The sequence below is a fragment of the Eucyclogobius newberryi genome, unplaced genomic scaffold, assembly GCF_026437365.1.
Source record: "Eucyclogobius newberryi isolate DKJ021-1_F unplaced genomic scaffold, fEucNew1.0.hap1 SCAF_5, whole genome shotgun sequence".
NCBI lineage: Eukaryota > Metazoa > Chordata > Actinopteri > Gobiiformes > Gobiidae > Eucyclogobius > Eucyclogobius newberryi.
Window position 1 is genome coordinate 43,170,369 of NW_027316167.1, and position 21,177 is coordinate 43,191,545.

A 21,177-nucleotide genomic window follows, 5' to 3' on the forward strand; every position below is an offset into this window, starting at 1 on the left:
CTTCTCACTCACACCTCACTCACTCCTCACTCACTCACTCCTCACTCACTCCTCACTCACTCCTCACTCACTCCTCCCTCACTCACTCCTCGCTCACTTCTCGCTCACTCATCGCTCACTCTAGACTCACCCCTCGCTCACTCCTCGCTTATTCCACACTCACTCCTTGCTCACCCCACACTCACTCCTCACTCACTTCTCACTCCTCACTCACTTCTCCCTCACTCCTTGCTCACTCCTCACTCAGTCCTCACTCACTCCTCACTCACACCTCACTCACTCCTCACTCACACCTCACTCACTCCTCACTCACACCTCACTCACTCCTCACTCCTCACTCACTCCTCAATCACACCTCACTCACTCCTCACTCACTCCTCACTCCTCACTCACTTCTCCCTCACTCCTTGCTCACTCCTCTCTCACTCCTTGCTCACTCCTCACTAACTCACTCCTTGCTCACTCTTCACTCCTCGCTCGCTCACTCCTCACTCACTTCTCACTCACTCCTCACTCACTTCGCACTCACACCTCACTCACTCCTCACTCACTCCTCACTCACTTCTCACTCACTTCTCACTCACTCCTCACTCACTTCTCACTCACTCCTCACTCACTTCTCACTCACACCTCACTCACTCCTCACTCACTTCTCACTCACTCCTCACTCACTTCTCACTCACACCTCACTCACTCCTCACTCACTTCTCACTCACTCCTCACTCACTCCTCACTCACACCTCACTCACTCCTCACTCACTCCTCACTCACTCCTCCCTCACTCACTCCTCGCTCACTTCTCGCTCACTCATCGCTCACTCTAGACTCATCCCTCGCTCACTCCTCGCTTATTCCACACTCACTCCTTGCTCACCCCACACTCACTCCTCACTCACTTCTCACTCCTCACTCACTTCTCCCTCACTCCTTGCTCACTCCTCACTCACTTCTCACTAACTCCTCACTCACTCCTCACTCACACCTCACTCACTCCTCACTCACTCCTCACTCCTCACTCACTTCTCACTCACACCTCACTCACTCCTCACTCCTCACTCACTTCTCACTCACTCCTCACTCACTTCTCACTCACTCCTCACTCACTTCTCACTCACACCTCACTCACTCCTCACTCACTTCTCACTCACTCCTCACTCACTCCTCACTCACACCTCACTCACTTCTCACTCACTCCTCACTCACTCCTCAATCACTCCTCACTCACTCCTCACTCACTCACTCCTCACTCAGTCCTCACTCACTCACTCCTCGCTCACTCACTCCTCACTCACTCCTCGCTCACTCCACACTCAGTCCTCGCTCACTCCACACCCACTTCTCACTCACTCCTCACTCACTCCTCACTCACTCCTCACTCACTCCTCACTCACTTCTCACTCACTCCTCACTCACTCCTCACTCACACCTCATTCACTCCTCACTCACTCCTCACTCACTCCTCCCTCACTCACTCCTCGCTCACTTCTCGCTCACTCATCGCTCACTCTAGACTCACCCCTCGCTCACTCCTCGCTCATTCCACACTCACTCCTTGCTCACCCCACACTCACTCCTCACTCACTCCTCACTCACTTCTCCCTCACTCCTTGCTCACTCCTCACTCAATCCTCACTCACTCCTCACTCACTCCTCACTCACTCCTCACTCACTCCTCACTCACACCTCACTCACTCCTCACTCACTCCTCACTCACTCCTCACTCACTCCTCACTCACTCACTCCTCACTCACTCCTCACTCACTCCTCACTCACTCCTCACTCACTCCTCACTCACTCCTCACTCACTTCTCACTCACTCCTCACTCACTCCTCACTCACACCTCACTCACTCCTCACTCACTCCTCACTCACTCCTCACTCACTCCTCCCTCACTCACTCCTCGCTCACTTCTCGCTCACTCATCGCTCACTCTAGACTCACCCCTCGCTCACTCCTCGCTTATTCCACACTCACTCCTTGCTCACCCCACACTCACTCCTCACTCACTTCTCCCTCACTCCTCACTCACTTCTCCCTCACTCCTTGCTCACTCCTCACTCAGTCCTCACTCACTCCTCACTCACTTTTCACTCACTCCTCACTCACTCCTCACTCACACCTCACTCACTTCTCACTCACTCCTCACTCACTCCTCACTCACTTCTCAATCACTCCTCACTCACTCCTCACTCACACCTCACTCACTCCTCACTCACTCCTCCCTCACTCACTCCTCGCTCACTTCTCGCTCACTCATCGCTCACTCTAAACTCACCCCTCGCTCACTCCTCGCTTATTCCACACTCACTCCTTGCTCACCCCTCACTCACTCCTCACTCACTTCTCCCTCACTCCTCACTCACTTCTCCTTCACTCCTTGCTCACTCCTCACTCAGTCCTCACTCACTCACTCCTCGCTCACTCACTCCTCACTCACTCCTCGCTCACTCCACACTCAGTCCTCGCTCACTCCACACCCACTTCTCCCTCACACCTCACTCACTCCTCGCTCACTCCTCACTCACTTCTCCCTCACTCCTTGCTCACTCCTCTCTCACTCCTTGCTCACTCCTCACTCACTCCTCGCTCACTCCACACTCAGTCCTCGCTCACTCCTCACTCACTTCTCACTCACTCCTCACTCACTTCGCACTCACACCTCACTCACTCCTCACTCACTCCTCACTCACTTCTCACTCACTCCTCACTCACTTCTCACTCACTCCTCACTCACTTCTAACTCACACCTCACTCACTCCTCACTCACTTCTCACTCACTCCTCACTCACTCCTCACTCACACCTCACTCACTCCTCACTCACTCCTCACTCACTCCTCACTCACTCCTCACTCACTCCTCCCTCACTCACTCCTCGCTCACTTCTCGCTCACTCATCGCTCACTCTAGACTCACCATTCGCTCACTCCTCGCTTATTCCACACTCACTCCTTGCTCACCCCACACTCACTCCTCACTCACTTCTCACTCCTCACTCACTTCTCCCTCACTCCTTGCTCACTCCTCACTCAGTCCTCACTCACTCCTCACTCACACCTCACTCACTCCTCACTCACACCTCACTCACTCCTCACTCACTTCTCACTCACTCCTAACTCACTCCTCACTCACACCTCACTCACTCCTCACTCACTCCTCACTCCTCACTCACTTCTCACTCACACCTCACTCACTCCTCACTCCTCACTCACTCCTCACTCACACCTCACTCACTCGTCACTCACTCCTCACTCCTCACTCACTTCTCCCTCACTCCTTGCTCACTCCTCTCTCACTCCTTGCTCACTCCTCACTTTCTCACTCCTTGCTCACTCCTCACTCCTCGCTCGCTCACTCCTCACTCACTTCTCACTCACTCCTCACTCACTTCGCACTCACACCTCACTCACTCCTCACTCACTCCTCACTCCTCACTCACTTCTCACTCACTCCTCACTCACTTCTCACTCACTCCTCACTCACTTCTCACTCACACCTCACTCACTCCTCACTCACTCACTCCTCACTCACTCCTCACTCACTCCTCACTCACTCCTCCCTCACTCACTCCTCGCTCACTTCTCGCTCACTCATCGCTCACTCTAGACTCACCCCTCGCTCACTCCTCGCTTATTCCACACTCACTCCTTGCTCACCCCACACTCACTCCTCACTCACTTCTCACTCCTCACTCACTTCTCCCTCACTCCTTGCTCACTCCTCACTCAGTCCTCACTCACTCCTCACTCACACCTCACTCACTCCTCACTCACACCTCACTCACTCCTCACTCACACCTCACTCACTCCTCACTCACTCCTCACTCCTCACTCACTTCTCACTCACACCTCACTCACTCCTCACTCCTCACTCACTCCTCAATCACACCTCACTCACTCCTCACTCACTCCTCACTCCTCACTCACTTCTCCCTCACTCCTTGCTCACTCCTCTCTCACTCCTTGCTCACTCCTCACTAACTCACTCCTTGCTCACTCTTCACTCCTCGCTCGCTCACTCCTCACTCACTTCTCACTCACTCCTCACTCACTTCGCACTCACACCTCACTCACTCCTCACTCACTCCTCACTCACTCCTCACTCACTTCTCACTCACTCCTCACTCACTTCTCACTCACTCCTCACTCACTTCTCACTCACACCTCACTCACTCCTCACTCACTTCTCACTCACTCCTCACTCACTTCTCACTCACACCTCACTCACTCCTCACTCACTTCTCACTCACTCCTCACTCACTCCTCACTCACACCTCACTCACTCCTCACTCACTCCTCACTCACTCCTCCCTCACTCACTCCTCGCTCACTTCTCGCTCACTCATCGCTCACTCTAGACTCATCCCTCGCTCACTCCTCGCTTATTCCACACTCACTCCTTGCTCACCCCACACTCACTCCTCACTCACTTCTCACTCCTCACTCACTTCTCCCTCACTCCTTGCTCACTCCTCACTCACTTCTCACTAACTCCTCACTCACTCCTCACTCACACCTCACTCACTCCTCACTCACTCCTCACTCCTCACTCACTTCTCACTCACACCTCACTCACTCCTCACTCCTCACTCACTTCTCACTCACTCCTCACTCACTTCTCACTCACTCCTCACTCACTTCTCACTCACACCTCACTCACTCCTCACTCACTTCTCACTCACTCCTCACTCACACCTCACTCACTTCTCACTCACTCCTCACTCACTCCTCAATCACTCCTCACTCACTCCTCACTCACTCACTCCTCACTCAGTCCTCACTCACTCACTCCTCGCTCACTCACTCCTCACTCACTCCTCGCTCACTCCACACTCAGTCCTCGCTCACTCCACACCCACTTCTCACTCACTCCTCACTCACTCCTCACTCACTCCTCACTCACTCCTCACTCACTTCTCACTCACTCCTCACTCACTCCTCACTCACACCTCATTCACTCCTCACTCACTCCTCACTCACTCCTCCCTCACTCACTCCTCGCTCACTTCTCGCTCACTCATCGCTCACTCTAGACTCACCCCTCGCTCACTCCTCGCTCATTCCACACTCACTCCTTGCTCACCCCACACTCACTCCTCACTCACTCCTCACTCACTTCTCCCTCACTCCTTGCTCACTCCTCACTCAATCCTCACTCACTCCTCACTCACTCCTCACTCACTCCTCACTCACTCCTCACTCACTCCTCACTCACTCCTCACTCACACCTCACTCACTCCTCACTCACTCCTCACTCACTCCTCACTCACTCCTCACTCACTCACTCCTCACTCACTCCTCACTCACTCCTCACTCACTCCTCACTCACTCCTCACTCACTCCTCACTCACTCCTCACTCACTTCTCACTCACTCCTCACTCACTCCTCACTCACACCTCACTCACTCCTCACTCACTCCTCACTCACTCCTCACTCACTCCTCCCTCACTCACTCCTCGCTCACTTCTCGCTCACTCATCGCTCACTCTAGACTCACCCCTCGCTCACTCCTCGCTTATTCCACACTCACTCCTTGCTCACCCCACACTCACTCCTCACTCACTTCTCCCTCACTCCTCACTCACTTCTCCCTCACTCCTTGCTCACTCCTCACTCAGTCCTCACTCACTCCTCACTCACTTTTCACTCACTCCTCACTCACACCTCACTCACTTCTCACTCACTCCTCACTCACTCCTCACTCACTTCTCAATCACTCCTCACTCACTCCTCACTCACACCTCACTCACTCCTCACTCACTCCTCCCTCACTCACTCCTCGCTCACTTCTCGCTCACTCATCGCTCACTCTAAACTCACCCCTCGCTCACTCCTCGCTTATTCCACACTCACTCCTTGCTCACCCCTCACTCACTCCTCACTCACTTCTCCCTCACTCCTCACTCACTTCTCCTTCACTCCTTGCTCACTCCTCACTCAGTCCTCACTCACTCACTCCTCGCTCACTCACTCCTCACTCACTCCTCGCTCACTCCACACTCAGTCCTCGCTCACTCCACACCCACTTCTCCCTCACACCTCACTCACTCCTCGCTCACTCCTCACTCACTTCTCCCTCACTCCTTGCTCACTCCTCTCTCACTCCTTGCTCACTCCTCACTCACTCCTCGCTCACTCCACACTCAGTCCTCGCTCACTCCTCACTCACTTCTCACTCACTCCTCACTCACTTCGCACTCACACCTCACTCACTCCTCACTCACTCCTCACTCACTTCTCACTCACTCCTCACTCACTTCTCACTCACTCCTCACTCACTTCTAACTCACACCTCACTCACTCCTCACTCACTTCTCACTCACTCCTCACTCACTCCTCACTCACACCTCACTCACTCCTCACTCACTCCTCACTCACTCCTCACTCACTCCTCACTCACTCCTCCCTCACTCACTCCTCGCTCACTTCTCGCTCACTCATCGCTCACTCTAGACTCACCATTCGCTCACTCCTCGCTTATTCCACACTCACTCCTTGCTCACCCCACACTCACTCCTCACTCACTTCTCACTCCTCACTCACTTCTCCCTCACTCCTTGCTCACTCCTCACTCAGTCCTCACTCACTCCTCACTCACACCTCACTCACTCCTCACTCACACCTCACTCACTCCTCACTCACTTCTCACTCACTCCTAACTCACTCCTCACTCACACCTCACTCACTCCTCACTCACTCCTCACTCACTTCTCACTCACACCTCACTCACTCCTCACTCCTCACTCACTCCTCACTCACACCTCACTCACTCGTCACTCACTCCTCACTCCTCACTCACTTCTCCCTCACTCCTTGCTCACTCCTCTCTCACTCCTTGCTCACTCCTCACTTTCTCACTCCTTGCTCACTCCTCACTCCTCGCTCGCTCACTCCTCACTCACTTCTCACTCACTCCTCACTCACTTCGCACTCACACCTCACTCACTCCTCACTCACTCCTCACTCACTTCTCACTCACTCCTCACTCACTTCTCACTCACTCCTCACTCACTTCTCACTCACACCTCACTCACTCCTCACTCACTCACTCCTCACTCACTCCTCACTCACTCCTCACTCACTCCTCCCTCACTCACTCCTCGCTCACTTCTCGCTCACTCATCGCTCACTCTAGACTCACCCCTCGCTCACTCCTCGCTTATTCCACACTCACTCCTTGCTCACCCCACACTCACTCCTCACTCACTTCTCACTCCTCACTCACTTCTCCCTCACTCCTTGCTCACTCCTCACTCAGTCCTCACTCACTCCTCACTCACACCTCACTCACTCCTCACTCACACCTCACTCACTCCTCACTCACACCTCACTCACTCCTCACTCCTCACTCACTCCTCAATCACACCTCACTCACTCCTCACTCACTCCTCACTCCTCACTCACTTCTCCCTCACTCCTTGCTCACTCCTCTCTCACTCCTTGCTCACTCCTCACTAACTCACTCCTTGCTCACTCTTCACTCCTCGCTCGCTCACTCCTCACTCACTTCTCACTCACTCCTCACTCACTTCGCACTCACACCTCACTCACTCCTCACTCACTCCTCACTCACTTCTCACTCACTTCTCACTCACTCCTCACTCACTTCTCACTCACTCCTCACTCACTTCTCACTCACACCTCACTCACTCCTCACTCACTTCTCACTCACTCCTCACTCACTTCTCACTCACACCTCACTCACTCCTCACTCACTTCTCACTCACTCCTCACTCACTCCTCACTCACACCTCACTCACTCCTCACTCACTCCTCACTCACTCCTCCCTCACTCACTCCTCGCTCACTTCTCGCTCACTCATCGCTCACTCTAGACTCATCCCTCGCTCACTCCTCGCTTATTCCACACTCACTCCTTGCTCACCCCACACTCACTCCTCACTCACTTCTCACTCCTCACTCACTTCTCCCTCACTCCTTGCTCACTCCTCACTCACTTCTCACTAACTCCTCACTCACTCCTCACTCACACCTCACTCACTCCTCACTCACTCCTCACTCCTCACTCACTTCTCACTCACACCTCACTCACCCCTCACTCCTCACTCACTTCTCACTCACTCCTCACTCACTTCTCACTCACTCCTCACTCACTTCTCACTCACACCTCACTCACTCCTCACTCACTTCTCACTCACTCCTCACTCACTCCTCACTCACACCTCACTCACTTCTCACTCACTCCTCACTCACTCCTCAATCACTCCTCACTCACTCCTCACTCACTCACTCCTCACTCAGTCCTCACTCACTCACTCCTCGCTCACTCACTCCTCACTCACTCCTCGCTCACTCCACACTCAGTCCTCGCTCACTCCACACCCACTTCTCACTCACTCCTCACTCACTCCTCACTCACTCCTCACTCACTCCTCACTCACTTCTCACTCACTCCTCACTCACTCCTCACTCACACCTCATTCACTCCTCACTCACTCCTCACTCACTCCTCCCTCACTCACTCCTCGCTCACTTCTCGCTCACTCATCGCTCACTCTAGACTCACCCCTCGCTCACTCCTCGCTCATTCCACACTCACTCCTTGCTCACCCCACACTCACTCCTCACTCACTCCTCACTCACTTCTCCCTCACTCCTTGCTCACTCCTCACTCAATCCTCACTCACTCCTCACTCACTCCTCACTCACTCCTCACTCACTCCTCACTCACACCTCACTCACTCCTCACTCACTCCTCACTCACTCCTCACTCACTCCTCACTCACTCACTCCTCACTCACTCCTCACTCACTCCTCACTCACTCCTCACTCACTCCTCACTCACTCCTCACTCACTCCTCACTCACTTCTAACTCACACCTCACTCACTCCTCACTCACTTCTCACTCACTCCTCACTCACTCCTCACTCACACCTCACTCACTCCTCACTCACTCCTCACTCACTCCTCACTCACTCCTCACTCACTCCTCCCTCACTCACTCCTCGCTCACTTCTCGCTCACTCATCGCTCACTCTAGACTCACCATTCGCTCACTCCTCGCTTATTCCACACTCACTCCTTGCTCACCCCACACTCACTCCTCACTCACTTCTCACTCCTCACTCACTTCTCCCTCACTCCTTGCTCACTCCTCACTCAGTCCTCACTCACTCCTCACTCACACCTCACTCACTCCTCACTCACACCTCACTCACTCCTCACTCACTTCTCACTCACTCCTAACTCACTCCTCACTCACACCTCACTCACTCCTCACTCACTCCTCACTCCTCACTCACTTCTCACTCACACCTCACTCACTCCTCACTCACTCCTCACTCACACCTCACTCACTCGTCACTCACTCCTCACTCCTCACTCACTTCTCCCTCACTCCTTGCTCACTCCTCTCTCACTCCTTGCTCACTCCTCACTTTCTCACTCCTTGCTCACTCCTCACTCCTCGCTCGCTCACTCCTCACTCACTTCTCACTCACTCCTCACTCACTTCGCACTCACACCTCACTCACTCCTCACTCACTCCTCACTCACTTCTCACTCACTCCTCACTCACTTCTCACTTACTCCTCACTCACTTCTCACTCACACCTCACTCACTCCTCACTCACTCACTCCTCACTCACTCCTCACTCACTCCTCACTCACTCCTCCCTCACTCACTCCTCGCTCACTTCTCGCTCACTCATCGCTCACTCTAGACTCACCCCTCGCTCACTCCTCGCTTATTCCACACTCACTCCTTGCTCACCCCACACTCACTCCTCACTCACTTCTCACTCCTCACTCACTTCTCCCTCACTCCTTGCTCACTCCTCACTCAGTCCTCACTCACTCCTCACTCACACCTCACTCACTCCTCACTCACACCTCACTCACTCCTCACTCACACCTCACTCACTCCTCACTCCTCACTCACTCCTCAATCACACCTCACTCACTCCTCACTCACTCCTCACTCCTCACTCACTTCTCCCTCACTCCTTGCTCACTCCTCTCTCACTCCTTGCTCACTCCTCACTAACTCACTCCTTGCTCACTCTTCACTCCTCGCTCGCTCACTCCTCACTCACTTCTCACTCACTCCTCACTCACTTCGCACTCACACCTCACTCACTCCTCACTCACTCCTCACTCACTTCTCACTCACTTCTCACTCACTCCTCACTCACTTCTCACTCACTCCTCACTCACTTCTCACTCACACCTCACTCACTCCTCACTCACTTCTCACTCACTCCTCACTCACTTCTCACTCACACCTCACTCACTCCTCACTCACTTCTCACTCACTCCTCACTCACTCCTCACTCACACCTCACTCACTCCTCACTCACTCCTCACTCACTCCTCCCTCACTCACTCCTCGCTCACTTCTCGCTCACTCATCGCTCACTCTAGACTCATCCCTCGCTCACTCCTCGCTTATTCCACACTCACTCCTTGCTCACCCCACACTCACTCCTCACTCACTTCTCACTCCTCACTCACTTCTCCCTCACTCCTTGCTCACTCCTCACTCACTTCTCACTAACTCCTCACTCACTCCTCACTCACACCTCACTCACTCCTCACTCACTCCTCACTCCTCACTCACTTCTCACTCACACCTCACTCACTCCTCACTCCTCACTCACTTCTCACTCACTCCTCACTCACTTCTCACTCACTCCTCACTCACTTCTCACTCACACCTCACTCACTCCTCACTCACTTCTCACTCACTCCTCACTCACTCCTCACTCACACCTCACTCACTTCTCACTCACTCCTCACTCACTCCTCAATCACTCCTCACTCACTCCTCACTCACTCACTCCTCACTCAGTCCTCACTCACTCACTCCTCGCTCACTCACTCCTCACTCACTCCTCGCTCACTCCACACTCAGTCCTCGCTCACTCCACACCCACTTCTCACTCACTCCTCACTCACTCCTCACTCACTCCTCACTCACTCCTCACTCACTTCTCACTCACTCCTCACTCACTCCTCACTCACACCTCATTCACTCCTCACTCACTCCTCACTCACTCCTCCCTCACTCACTCCTCGCTCACTTCTCGCTCACTCATCGCTCACTCTAGACTCACCCCTCGCTCACTCCTCGCTCATTCCACACTCACTCCTTGCTCACCCCACACTCACTCCTCACTCACTCCTCACTCACTTCTCCCTCACTCCTTGCTCACTCCTCACTCACTCCTCACTCACTCCTCACTCACTCCTCACTCACTCCTCACTCACACCTCACTCACTCCTCACTCACTCCTCACTCACTCCTCACTCACTCCTCACTCACTCACTCCTCACTCACTCCTCACTCACTCCTCACTCACTCCTCACTCACTCCTCACTCACTCCTCACTCACTTCTCACTCACTCCTCACTCACTCCTCACTCACACCTCACTCACTCCTCACTCACTCCTCACTCACTCCTCACTCACTCCTCCCTCACTCACTCCTCGCTCACTTCTCGCTCACTCATCGCTCACTCTAGACTCACCCCTCGCTCACTCCTCGCTTATTCCACACTCACTCCTTGCTCACCCCACACTCACTCCTCACTCACTTCTCCCTCACTCCTCACTCACTTCTCCCTCACTCCTTGCTCACTCCTCACTCAGTCCTCACTCACTCCTCACTCACTTTTCACTCACTCCTCACTCACTCCTCACTCACACCTCACTCACTTCTCACTCACTCCTCACTCACTCCTCACTCACTTCTCAATCACTCCTCACTCACTCCTCACTCACACCTCACTCACTCCTCACTCACTCCTCCCTCACTCACTCCTCGCTCACTTCTCGCTCACTCATCGCTCACTCTAAACTCACCCCTCGCTCACTCCTCGCTTATTCCACACTCACTCCTTGCTCACCCCTCACTCACTCCTCACTCACTTCTCCCTCACTCCTCACTCACTTCTCCTTCACTCCTTGCTCACTCCTCACTCAGTCCTCACTCACTCACTCCTCGCTCACTCACTCCTCACTCACTCCTCGCTCACTCCACACTCAGTCCTCGCTCACTCCACACCCACTTCTCCCTCACACCTCACTCACTCCTCGCTCACTCCTCACTCACTTCTCCCTCACTCCTTGCTCACTCCTCTCTCACTCCTTGCTCACTCCTCACTCACTCCTCGCTCACTCCACACTCAGTCCTCGCTCACTCCTCACTCACTTCTCACTCACTCCTCACTCACTTCGCACTCACACCTCACTCACTCCTCACTCACTCCTCACTCACTTCTCACTCACTCCTCACTCACTTCTCACTCACTCCTCACTCACTTCTAACTCACACCTCACTCACTCCTCACTCACTTCTCACTCACTCCTCACTCACTCCTCACTCACACCTCACTCACTCCTCACTCACTCCTCACTCACTCCTCACTCACTCCTCACTCACTCCTCCCTCACTCACTCCTCGCTCACTTCTCGCTCACTCATCGCTCACTCTAGACTCACCATTCGCTCACTCCTCGCTTATTCCACACTCACTCCTTGCTCACCCCACACTCACTCCTCACTCACTTCTCACTCCTCACTCACTTCTCCCTCACTCCTTGCTCACTCCTCACTCAGTCCTCACTCACTCCTCACTCACACCTCACTCACTCCTCACTCACACCTCACTCACTCCTCACTCACTTCTCACTCACTCCTAACTCACTCCTCACTCACACCTCACTCACTCCTCACTCACTCCTCACTCCTCACTCACTTCTCACTCACACCTCACTCACTCCTCACTCCTCACTCACTCCTCACTCACACCTCACTCACTCGTCACTCACTCCTCACTCCTCACTCACTTCTCCCTCACTCCTTGCTCACTCCTCTCTCACTCCTTGCTCACTCCTCACTTTCTCACTCCTTGCTCACTCCTCACTCCTCGCTCGCTCACTCCTCACTCACTTCTCACTCACTCCTCACTCACTTCGCACTCACACCTCACTCACTCCTCACTCACTCCTCACTCCTCACTCACTTCTCACTCACTCCTCACTCACTTCTCACTCACTCCTCACTCACTTCTCACTCACACCTCACTCACTCCTCACTCACTCACTCCTCACTCACTTCTCAATCACTCCTCACTCACTCCTCACTCACACCTCACTCACTCCTCACTCACTCCTCCCTCACTCACTCCTCGCTCACTTCTCGCTCACTCATCGCTCACTCTAAACTCACCCCTCGCTCACTCCTCGCTTATTCCACACTCACTCCTTGCTCACCCCTCACTCACTCCTCACTCACTTCTCCCTCACTCCTCACTCACTTCTCCTTCACTCCTTGCTCACTCCTCACTCAGTCCTCACTCACTCACTCCTCGCTCACTCACTCCTCACTCACTCCTCGCTCACTCCACACTCAGTCCTCGCTCACTCCACACCCACTTCTCCCTCACACCTCACTCACTCCTCGCTCACTCCTCACTCACTTCTCCCTCACTCCTTGCTCACTCCTCTCTCACTCCTTGCTCACTCCTCACTCACTCCTCGCTCACTCCACACTCAGTCCTCGCTCACTCCTCACTCACTTCTCACTCACTCCTCACTCACTTCGCACTCACACCTCACTCACTCCTCACTCACTCCTCACTCACTTCTCACTCACTCCTCACTCACTTCTCACTCACTCCTCACTCACTTCTAACTCACACCTCACTCACTCCTCACTCACTTCTCACTCACTCCTCACTCACTCCTCACTCACACCTCACTCACTCCTCACTCACTCCTCACTCACTCCTCACTCACTCCTCACTCACTCCTCCCTCACTCACTCCTCGCTCACTTCTCGCTCACTCATCGCTCACTCTAGACTCACCATTCGCTCACTCCTCGCTTATTCCACACTCACTCCTTGCTCACCCCACACTCACTCCTCACTCACTTCTCACTCCTCACTCACTTCTCCCTCACTCCTTGCTCACTCCTCACTCAGTCCTCACTCACTCCTCACTCACACCTCACTCACTCCTCACTCACACCTCACTCACTCCTCACTCACTTCTCACTCACTCCTAACTCACTCCTCACTCACACCTCACTCACTCCTCACTCACTCCTCACTCCTCACTCACTTCTCACTCACACCTCACTCACTCCTCACTCCTCACTCACTCCTCACTCACACCTCACTCACTCGTCACTCACTCCTCACTCCTCACTCACTTCTCCCTCACTCCTTGCTCACTCCTCTCTCACTCCTTGCTCACTCCTCACTTTCTCACTCCTTGCTCACTCCTCACTCCTCGCTCGCTCACTCCTCACTCACTTCTCACTCACTCCTCACTCACTTCGCACTCACACCTCACTCACTCCTCACTCACTCCTCACTCCTCACTCACTTCTCACTCACTCCTCACTCACTTCTCACTCACTCCTCACTCACTTCTCACTCACACCTCACTCACTCCTCACTCACTCACTCCTCACTCACTCCTCACTCACTCCTCACTCACTCCTCCCTCACTCACTCCTCGCTCACTTCTCGCTCACTCATCGCTCACTCTAGACTCACCCCTCGCTCACTCCTCGCTTATTCCACACTCACTCCTTGCTCACCCCACACTCACTCCTCACTCACTTCTCACTCCTCACTCACTTCTCCCTCACTCCTTGCTCACTCCTCACTCAGTCCTCACTCACTCCTCACTCACACCTCACTCACTCCTCACTCACACCTCACTCACTCCTCACTCACACCTCACTCACTCCTCACTCACTCCTCACTCCTCACTCACTTCTCACTCACACCTCACTCACTCCTCACTCCTCACTCACTCCTCAATCACACCTCACTCACTCCTCACTCACTCCTCACTCCTCACTCACTTCTCCCTCACTCCTTGCTCACTCCTCTCTCACTCCTTGCTCACTCCTCACTAACTCACTCCTTGCTCACTCTTCACTCCTCGCTCGCTCACTCCTCACTCACTTCTCACTCACTCCTCACTCACTTCGCACTCACACCTCACTCACTCCTCACTCACTCCTCACTCACTTCTCACTCACTTCTCACTCACTCCTCACTCACTTCTCACTCACTCCTCACTCATTCCTCACTCACTCCTCACTCACACCTCACTCACTCCTCACTCACTCCTCACTCACTCCTCACTCACTCCTCCCTCACTCACTCCTCGCTCACTTCTCGCTCACTCATCGCTCACTCTAGACTCATCCCTCGCTCACTCCTCGCTTATTCCACACTCACTCCTTGCTCACCCCACACTCACTCCTCACTCACTTCTCACTCCTCACTCACTTCTCCCTCACTCCTTGCTCACTCCTCACTCACTTCTCACTCACTCCTCACTCACTCCTCACTCACACCTCACTCACTCCTCACTCACTCCTCACTCCTCACTCACTTCTCACTCACACCTCACTCACTCCTCACTCCTCACCCACTTCTCACTCCTCACTCACTTCTCCCTCACTCCTTGCTCACTCCTCACTCAATCCTCACTCACTCCTCACTCACACCTCACTCACTCCTCACTCACTCCTCACTCACTCCTCACTCACTCCTCACTCACTCCTCACTCACTCACTCCTCACTCCTCACTCACTCCTCACTCACTCCTCACTCACTCCTCACTCACTCCTCACTCACTCCTCACTCACTCCTCACTCACTTCTCACTCACTCCTCACTCACTCCTCACTCACACCTCACTCACTCCTCACTCACTCCTCACTCACTCCTCACTCACTCCTCCCTCACTCACTCCTCGCTCACTTCTCGCTCACTCATCGCTCACTCTAGACTCACCCCTCGCTCACTCCTCGCTTTTTCCACACTCACTCCTTGCTCACCCCACACTCACTCCTCACTCACTTCTCCCTCACTCCTCACTCACTTCTCCCTCACTCCTTGCTCACTCCTCACTCAGTCCTCACTCACTCCTCACTCACTTTTCACTCACTCCTCACTCACTCCTCACTCACACCTCACTCACTTCTCACTCACTCCTCACTCACTCCTCACTCACTTCTCAATCACTCCTCACTCACTCCTCACTCACACCTCACTCACTCCTCACTCACTCCTCCCTCACTCACTCCTCGCTCACTTCTCGCTCACTCATCGCTCACTCTAAACTCACCCCTCGCTCACTCCTCGCTTATTCCACACTCACTCCTTGCTCACCCCTCACTCACTCCTCACTCACTTCTCCCTCAATCCTCACTCACTTCTCCTTCACTCCTTGCTCACTCCTCACTCAGTCCTCACTCACTCACTCCTCGCTCACTCACTCCTCACTCACTCCTCGCTCACTCCTCACTCACTCCTCGCTCACTCCACACTCAGTCCTCGCTCACTCCACACCCACTTCTCCCTCACACCTCACTCACTCCTCGCTCACTCCTCACTCACTTCTCCCTCACTCCTTGCTCACTCCTCTCTCACTCCTTGCTCACTCCTCACTAACTCACTCCTTGCTCACTCCTCACTCCTCGCTCGCTCACTCCTCACTCACTTCTCACTCACTCCTCACTCACTTCGCACTCACACCTCACTCACTCCTCACTCACTCCTCACTCACTTCTCACTCACTCCTCACTCACTTCTCACTCACTCCTCACTCACTTCTCACTCACACCTCACTCACTCCTCACTCACTTCTCACTCACTCTTCACTCACTCCTCACTCACACCTCACTCACTCCTCACTCACTCCTCACTCACTCCTCCCTCACTCACTCCTCGCTCACTTCTCTTTCACTCATCGCTAACTCTAGACTCACCATTCGCTCACTCCTCGCTTATTCCACACTCACTCCTTGCTCACCCCACACTCACTCCTCACTCACTTCTCACTCCTCACTCACTTCTCCCTCACTCCTTGCTCACTCCTCACTCAGTCCTCACTCACTCCTCACTCACACCTCACTCACTCCTCACTCACTCCTCACTCACTCCTCACTCACTCCTCACTCACTCCTCACTCACTCCTCCCTCACTCACTCCTCGCTCACTTCTCTTTCACTCATCGCTAACTCTAGACTCACCATTCGCTCACTCCTCGCTTATTCCACACTCACTCCTTGCTCACCCCACACTCACTCCTCACTCACTTCTCACTCCTCACTCAGTCCTCACTCACTCCTCACTCACACCTCACTCACTCCTCACTCACACCTCACTCACTCCTCACTCACTTCTCACTCACTCCTCACTCACTCCTCACTCACACCTCACTCACTCCTCACTCACTCCTCACTCCTCACTCACTTCTCACTCACACCTCACTCACTCCTCACTCCTCACTCACTCCTCACTCACACCTCACTCACTCGTCACTCACTCCTCACTCCTCACTCACTTCTCCCTCACTCCTTGCTCACTCCTCTCTCACTCCTTGCTCACTCCTCACTAACTCACTCCTTGCTCACTCCTCACTCCTCGCTCGCTCACTCCTCACTCACTTCTCACTCACTCCTCACTCACTTCGCACTCACACCTCACTCACTCCTCACTCACTCCTCACTCACTTCTCACTCACTCCTCACTCACTTCTCACTCACTCCTCACTCACTTCTCACTCACACCTCACTCACTCCTCACTCACTCCTCACTCACTCCTCACTCACTCCTCACTCACTCCTCCCTCACTCACTCCTCGCTCACTTCTCGCTCACTCATCGCTCACTCTAGACTCACCCCTCGCTCACTCCTCGCTTATTCCACACTCACTCATTGCTCACCCCACACTCACTCCTCACTCACTTCTCACTCCTCACTCACTTCTCCCTCACTCCTTGCTCACTCCTCACTCAGTCCTCACTCACTCCTCACTCACACCTCACTCACTCCTCACTCACACCTCACTCACTCCTCACTCACACCTCACTCACTCCTCACTCACTCCTCACTCCTCACTCACTTCTCACTCACACCTCACTCACTCCTCACTCCTCACTCACTCCTCACTCACACCTCACTCACTCCTCACTCACTCCTCACTCCTCACTCACTTCTCCCTCACTCCTTGCTCACTCCTCTCTCACTCCTTGCTCACTCCTCACTAACTCACTCCTTGCTCACTCTTCACTCCTCGCTCGCTCACTCCTCACTCACTTCTCACTCACTCCTCACTCACTTCGCACTCACACCTCACTCACTCCTCACTCACTCCTCACTCACTTCTCACTCACTCCTCACTCACTTCTCACTCACTCCTCACTCACTTCTCACTCACACCTCACTCACTCCTCACTCACTTCTCACTCACTCCTCACTCACTCCTCACTCACACCTCACTCACTCCTCACTCACTCCTCACTCACTCCTCCCTCACTCACTCCTCGCTCACTTCTCGCTCACTCATCGCTCACTCTAGACTCATCCCTCGCTCACTCCTCGCTTATTCCACACTCACTCCTTGCTCACCCCACACTCACTCCTCACTCACTTCTCACTCCTCACTCACTTCTCCCTCACTCCTTGCTCACTCCTCACTCACTTCTCACTAACTCCTCACTCACTCCTCACTCACACCTCACTCACTCCTCACTCACTCCTCACTCACTTCTCACTCACACCTCACTCACTCCTCACTCCTCACTCACTTCTCACTCACTCCTCACTCACTTCTCACTCACTCCTCACTCACTTCTCACTCACACCTCACTCACTCCTCACTCACTTCTCACTCACTCCTCACTCACTCCTCACTCACACCTCACTCACTCCTCACTCACTCCTCACTCACTCCTCACTCACTCCTCCCTCACTCACTCCTCACTCAGTCCTCACTCACTCACTCCTCACTCACTCCTCGCTCACTCCACACTCAGTCCTCGCTCAATCCACACCCACTTCTCACTCACTCCTCACACACTCCTCACTCACTCCTCACTCACTCCTCACTCACACCTCACTCACTCCTCACTCACTCCTCACTCACTCCTCACTCACTCCTCACTCACTCCTCACTCACTCACTCCTCACTCCTCACTCACTCACTCCTCACTCACTCCTCACTCACTCCTCACTCACTCCTCACTCACTTCTCACTCACTCCTCACTCACTCCTCACTCACACCTCATTCACTCCTCACTCACTCCTCACTCACTCCTCACTCACTCCTCCCTCACTCACTCCTCGCTCACTTCTCGCTCACTCATCGCTCACTCTAGACTCACCCCTCGCTCACTCCTCGCTTATTCCACACTCACTCCTTGCTCACCCCACACTCACTCCTCACTCACTTCTCACTCCTCACTCACTTCTCCCTCACTCCTTGCTCACTCCTCACTCACTCCTCACTCACTCCTCACTCACTCCTCACTCACTCCTCACTCACTCCTCACTCACTCCTCCCTCACTCACTCCTCGCTCACTTCTCGCTCACTTATCGCTCACTCTAGACTCACCCCTCGCTCACTCCTCGCTTATTCCACACTCACTACTTGCTCACCCCACACTCACTCCTCACTCACTCCTCACTCACTTCTCCCTCACTCCTTGCTCACTCCTCACTCAGTCCTCACTCACTCCTCACTCACTTTTCACTCACTCCTCACTCACTCCTCACTCACACCTCACTCACTTCTCACTCACTCCTCACTCACTCCTCACTCACTCCTCACTCACTTCTCAATCACTCCTCACTCACTCCTCACTCACACCTCACTCACTCCTCACTCACTCCTCCCTCACTCACTCCTCGCTCACTTCTCGCTCACTCATCGCTCACTCTAAACTCACCCCTCGCTCACTCCTCGCTTATTCCACACTCACTCCTTGCTCACCCCTCACTCACTCCTCACTCACTTCTCCCTCACTCCTCACTCACTTCTCCTTCACTCCTTGCTCACTCCTCACTCAGTCCTCACTCACTCACTCCTCGCTCACTCACTCCTCACTCACTCCTCGCTCACTCCACACTCAGTCCTCGCTCACTCCACACCCACTTCTCCCTCACACCTCACTCACTCCTCGCTCACTCCTCACTCACTTCTCCCTCACTCCTTGCTCACTCCTCTCTCACTCCTTGCTCACTCCTCACTAACTCACTCCTTGCTCACTCTTCACTCCTCGCTCGCTCACTCCTCACTCACTTCTCACTCACTCCTCACTCACTTCGCACTCACACCTCACTCACTCCTCACTCACTCCTCACTCCTCACTCACTTCTCACTCACTCCTCACTCACTTCTCACTCACTCCTCACTCACTTCTCACTCACACCTCACTCACTCCTCACTCACTTCTCACTCACTCCTCACTCACTCCTCACTCACACCTCACTCACTCCTCACTCACTCCTCACTCACTCCTCACTCACTCCTCCCTCACTCACTCCTCGCTCACTTCTCGCTCACTCATCGCTCACTCTAGACTCATACCTCGCTCACTCCTCGCTTATTCCACACTCACTCCTTGCTCACCCCACACTCACTCCTCACTCACTTCTCACTCCTCACTCACTTCTCCCTCACTCCTTGCTCACTCCTCACTCAGTCCTCACTCACTCCTCACTCACACCTCACTCACTCCTCACTCACACCTCACTCACTCCTCACTCACTTCTCACTCACTCCTCACTCACTCCTCACTCACACCTCACTCACTCCTCACTCACTCCTCACTCCTCACTCACTTCTCACTCACACCTCACTCACTCCTCACTCCTCACTCACTCCTCACTCACACCTCACTCACTCGTCACTCACTCCTCACTCCTCACTCACTTCTCCCTCACTCCTTGCTCACTCCTCTCTCACTCCTTGCTCACTCCTCACTAACTCACTCCTTGCTCACTCCTCACTCCTCGCTCGCTCACTCCTCACTCACTTCTCACTCACTCCTCACTCACTTCGCACTCACACCTCACTCACTCCTCACTCACTCCTCACTCACTTCTCACTCACTCCTCACTCACTTCTCACTCACTCCTCACTCACTTCTCACTCACACCTCACTCACTCCTCACTCACTCCTCACTCACTCCTCACTCACTCCTCACTCACTCCTCACTCACTCCTCCCTCACTCACTCCTCGCTCACTTCTCGCTCACTCATCGCTCACTCTAGACTCACCCCTCGCTCACTCCTCGCTTATTCCACACTCACTCATTGCTCACCCCACACTCACTCCTCACTCACTTCTCACTCCTCACTCACTTCTCCCTTACTCCTTGCTCACTCCTCACTCA